The following is a 6,319-nucleotide window of genomic DNA, read 5'->3' on the forward strand; positions in this document are numbered from 1 at the left end:
TAGGCGTATAAAGTAGATTATACAAACAAAAATGGAGTGATATGATGTTATATTATTTATAATGGAAGCAGCCTATAAAGAATAGTTTTTAGACTCTATCCACTATAAATGTATTATATAATTATTTTTATTATATTATATTATATAAAATTAGTTAATATCAATTGAGGTCCTCTAGTATAGTGACATCGTCACGTTTAATTTTAAATTTTTAATTTAACCATTCGTGTTTCTTCAACTTCCAAATTTATCCATTCATGCTCCTTTCGTTAGTTTAACTAAGAGTAAAGTTAGTACCAATGATGACTAAAAATCTAAGAATTGAAAGACCATATGGGTTAACTTGAAAGTTGAAGGACTATATATGAATAGTTAAATTAAAAGTTTAGAACTAAACATGACGGCGACACTATACTCAAAGGATCCGAGTTGTTAGTAACTTATATAATGTACATATACGTATATACTCCATAAGCAAATTGCTTGGATGAATTCTAATTTCTTAGAAAGTTTTTAGTACTTTAATTTATTAATAATGTCAAATGTGTTATAAATAGTAATGATTGTGGACATTATTATGTAACGGTTTCCTTTATGTCTCCATTATTGTATTCCGTTACACTTGTTATTATATATATGTCATTCTAATGTAATGATCATAGGTGTGGTATAAAGGAATAAGAAACCCTCTATTTTGTCTCTACTCTTCTTCTTGTTCTTACTGTTCTTCACGAGCTAAAGGCCTGCAAACAAACTTGCAATACAACACATTATCAGCACGATAGGGGATCAAAGAAACCTTCGTCTATTGATTAAATACAGAAAGCCCATGATAGGGGATCAATACATATAATTGGGTATGTTGACTGCATTCCTAATGAAGATTGTTTCTCGGCATTAGGGGGAGATAATATACTACTCCGTAGCTTTTTGGAATGCCAAGAAATTTCATAAGGATAAAAACATCTTCATTATTTAAATCCATGTACTAGTTAGCTTGAACTGGAAGTTCAAAAGATAATCTATTTGCGATTTTAGCAAATAATCTGCCGAATACATCTATTGATCATAATGATCATAAAAGAAGTGACTAGGTCCTATATCCTTGGACCAAACATATCTATCGATACTCCTTGACACCAGAAGTGTAGGAGACCTATCGGTGAAAGAGATATGAATCATAATACTAGATCTAGTAAAGAAATATTGTCACTCTTGAAATAGTTTGAATAATTATGTCCTGCAGACGTTCGTCCAGATGACGAAAAACCCTGGTAAGACTTATAGGTGCACCAAACAAACGTAATACTAGGGATGCGGAACGACCAGATCAAAATATCTTTGGGAAATGTTTAGAATCTGGTTGTTTTAGAAATTGCCATTACTTTTACAAATATGGGAGTTTTACAACACGTTATCAGTACTTTGCTATACATATTTGCAAGGAGAATCAGAGGTGATAACTGGTCTATCACGATTGTCCGAGGTCGTTTTGCTGGCGGCAGATCACTGTCGCCCACTTTCTGTAGTGCGGACGTCGGTCGTCATTTTTTCCGCTAGCCCTAGTGCCGATCTTCTATCAGGCATCCTCACCACAACCTCAACAGAAACTGATCCCAGATCGAAGCTAAGGTAAAGCCTCCATCGATGAAACTTGGGTCGGATCGTGAGAACCCTTGGACGGTTGTCGATCTCCAATCGGACCACCATACATGTGGCCGAACTTGGCTGTTCTCCGCTCATCATTGCCTCCCTCTCTCCGTTCTCCACCACTGTGCGATCGATCTTTGGCGGCTTCGTCTCATCACCGACGCTCCATTGTTAGGCGTGAACGAGGGTTTTCCAGGGCGCTTAGACGCCGGCGTTGCGGACCAATCTGGATGGACGCTATCTCGATCGCAGGCTATCCCAGCGCCTGATCTTGGAACTGATGGCTCCTCGGATCGGCAAAACAAAGAGCCTGTACACCCAGCTTCGCTGGCCAAAGCCAGATCTACGTACGTCACCAAGGATGAAATGAAAATAGACAAACAGAAGGTTAATTAACAAAGGGGAAAATTAAATTAAGTACGGAGATGGTGACATGTCTCGTGAAATCACCTGGCATGAATGGATTCAATAAGCTACCCTGCTTGTTTATCAATGCTACAGTTCAGAGATAAGTAACTCATATTTCTTTTTAAATGCTTTTATAAGATTTATTAATAGTTAATGAATGTGGCAATTTTTGATGCATATGATATATAAATATATATCTGGATCTGGATATTGGCAAAAATGATTTATACATACATTTATAATGTCTGCTTCCTTTTCTTAAATAAATAGAGCATGGCGCATAAAAATGCTTGCAGCTACTGAAACATTATATTGAGGGAGTTTGACATGCAATGGATTACATTGGAACACTTCAGTATATTTGACATGGTTTATTAACTACTCACATTCTTTGTATTGTGTTTGACAGCTACTGAATGTTGAGTGTAGTGTTTACTTGCTATGATAATGCTCAGAATGATCCTGAGTCTTTTCTCAATCGTTGGACTGTTTTATTTGTTGGTCTTGGATGAATCCGATGAAGTGAGGAAAGGAAGTTGTGAAGTTGCTCTCAGCATGCTTGAGTCCAAGAGATAAGTTGCTCTGGATTCATATATTGCGCCTGCACTTGTAGAATCATCGTGGTTACACCCAAGCATTACAATTATGTCCAAATCTCTATGAGCTAAGTATTTATTTTTCTATAGAAAATATTTATATATGCATATATTTATGTGATACTCTGTGCAATTGTCATATTTATATATGCATATGATAATCACATTGTGGATATAAATTCTACTCTTTGAGAAGGAAATATGCCATGTCCTTTAAAGCATTATGATTGGTACATGAAATATTGTGATATGCTTACTTGACGTGACTACTCCATATATTGTATATATGGTGATTTTATGGTGTCTAGGAAGAATGATTTTACACATAATAATCATTGCCTGAAAATTCTAAGGGGGCAGTTAAAAATTAAATTCGTGAAAAATACTTCCCGAACTCCTTTTGGCATGATTGTTTTTTTTTCTGGAGAACCCAAACTTATGGTATTTGATATCTATAAAGAGTTTTTGTTGAAAATATGCTCCAGTTATCCCAGAAAATTTTGTAAAGTAATTTTCTGCCTGGCGCAGTGTTGAAAAATTTTGGGAAAAATACTTCCACGTCTTGGATTGACATGAAATTTTTATATACTTTCAAGACTTGCTGAATTTCATATTTGCAAAATTTGGTGTACAAATGTGTTAAGGTTTTTTCCTAAAAAAAATTTGCAATCTTAATGCATCTGTATAATTTATCGGTAAAGTATGCATATTGTTGATTCACAAGAAAATATGTTTAGTATCACCCATGTCATGCATCCAAATTGATGCTTAATTGTTTTTTTTTAGAAAGCATGATAAATAGACGAAATTATGATATGTTATCTTGATGAGTTCACTCCATTGTATGTTGAGTACTCTACTTGTTTCTCTAATTGTCATGAAACACTTAATTAAGATACACAATATCATATTTTTTTTAACTAAAGCTCTAATTCTTAATAGAGCTTTGTTTGGAAAGCAATTTATGCAATTTTGGAGGAAATATGTTTTTTGGGGACCTTCAAAAATTGAATAACCAATATCTTGATCCACTACATATCACATACGCTAGTACATGATGCATTTCCCTATCTGCGTTCAATTTTTTTAATATGCAACCCTTCTAGCTATATCTCATCATGAGAAATCAACAGTGATGTTGGTTGCATTATAAGATATTTTCTCGACATTAGGGGGAGATTTGAAATTTATAATTAATTAAATGCCGAGAAATTGATAAAAATCTTCAAACCCATGTACTAGCCTTATAGAACCAGAAGTTCAGTCATGGAACAAATTATGTTATCTGCTAGAAATCTCAATGAGTGACTAAGTCCATAGAAAATATTTTAAGAGTTGAAATCCCCAACTAGGACTAAAAATCTCTACCATTATGCCAGAAGCATATATTGATTTAAGAATTTACAAAACTAGATCTAGTATAGAAATTTCGTCACTCCAGAAATATAGAAATTTTATCCTGAAGATATTCGTCTAGAAGGCGAAAACCCCAGTAAAATTGTAGGTGCACCAAATAACTAAAATACTGGGGAAGCGGAAAAACCAAATCCAAATACTTTTGGGAAATGCCATATATTTGGTTGATACAAAATTGCCATGTGTATAAAAGATATTTACAAAGCTGTTATAGTTGTCGACAACATTTTTTGCCTCTATTGCTCATAAATACTTAAATCTGGATCCAGAAATGAAAATAGTAGTATAACGCCTGCAGCGTGCTAACTGTTTTCATAGAAAATAGCAATTAAGGCATACAAATCAGAATTCGCTAATAAATTAAGGCGAGTGGAGGGTTTTCGCAGAGACCCAATATTAGTCATGACTTTATATTCCGCTATTCAATAAAACTAGCAGTAAATAAATTAGATATGTAGCTAATAGTTATAGTTATCACATATTTATATGGGTAACTTGTTACTTATATTTAAAATCCTTGATGGATTTTCTCAAAATGTGATGAATGAAAATCACAAAATAAGAAGTATAAAAGTTAGTAAGTTACTAACTATGATTTTTTCTTATAGTCAATAAATTGATTAAAAGTATTTTCTCTCCCATAACAAAGTATGAAAATATATTATCATAAACATGCCTAGTAATGTTATATGTGATTGGGAAACTCAAATATCGTTTCCTCTTGAAAATATCCTAAATATATCCTCTAGTTTATCTTGAAAATCCCTAATGGATTTATAATTCCCGAAATGAGGATTTATTTAAGTGCCATTATTTACTTTTTAGAGAGTTGCGAATGGGGTTATTATCCTCATATAGAAGGAATAATATGTACCATTATGTGCTCAATAAAGAGTTGATAATGGACTTATTTATTATCTCAGTCAATATTTATAGTGTAAACATCAATGAAATATATAAAGAGTTTAATGATGTTAAGTTATGAGATGAGATAACGAATAGCAAATCAAGGTACAAATACTCGTATTGATGCTTTTTGGCATGAAGTCATCATACTTGTTACAGATAAAAACGTATATAGTTTTTCATGATATAAAATACCTTGATCCACATGAACTCCCGAAGAGTGATAAAATATTTGTTCAGAAGGTTTGCTCTAGTGACAAGTTAGCAAATGTATACCTACAAATATTCATAAGATTGATATGTGTAGGTAAAGAAAAATTATTATATTTAAGGGGAGCAACAAAATATAAACTATAAATAATTTTATTAGTCCAGATGATCATAAGAAAATATGATGACAATCCTGAAGATTGTACCATATCCTTTAGAAACAATGATGATTTTACAGGCAATATAGAATTTGAAGATTGTTATCTTCAGGGGGAGACAGGAAGTACATTCACTCGAGTCAATCCTGTAGATTGGTCAATCATGTAAGATTGGGTCTTAAAAGGACTAATAGTTATACTTTTTTGCAGCATATACATATCATGTAATCTTTTCCTCACTAGGTTTTTCCCAATGGGTTTTCTAGTGTGGTTTTTAACGAGGCATGAGTATGATATAGTAATGACAATGGGGAAAAGTTACAAAATAATTGGTTAATAAATGAACAAACTCCAAAATCCTGAAGATTATGCAGATTATGCGAACAAACTCCAAAATCCTGAAGATTATGCAGATTATGCCTTGAAGGCTTATGGTGTACTCTTTTTCCCTTAACTAAGTTTTTCCTACAGGGTTTTCTTAAGTTAAGGTTTTTAATGAGGCGACCAAATACAATATATGTTTTTGTATATATCATGTACTCTTTTCTTCAACTAGGTTTTTCCCACGTGGTTTTCCTAATGAAGTTTTTAATGAGGCATGAATATATTTTCTGTTGTACTCTTTTCTTGTCTAGGTTTTTCCCACAGGGTTTTCCTAGAAAGTTTTTAACGAGGCTAGATCATCGACAAATAATGTCCAAGGGGGAGTGTTATAAATAGTAATGATTGTGGACATTATTATGTAACGGTTTCCTTTATGTCTCCATTATTGTATTCCGTTACACTTGTTATTATATATATGTCATTCTAATGTAATGATCATAGGTGTGGTATAAAGGAATAAGAAACCCTCTATTTTGTCTCTACTCTTCTTCTTGTTCTTACTGTTCTTCACGAGCTAAAGGCCTGCAAACAAACTTGCAATACAACAAAATGAAAACCATACTCATTATTAAGATGCGAAAAATTTTCGTG

Source organism: Ipomoea nil, unplaced genomic scaffold (genome assembly GCF_001879475.1).
Source record: "Ipomoea nil cultivar Tokyo-kokei standard unplaced genomic scaffold, Asagao_1.1 scaffold2761, whole genome shotgun sequence".
NCBI lineage: Eukaryota > Viridiplantae > Streptophyta > Magnoliopsida > Solanales > Convolvulaceae > Ipomoea > Ipomoea nil.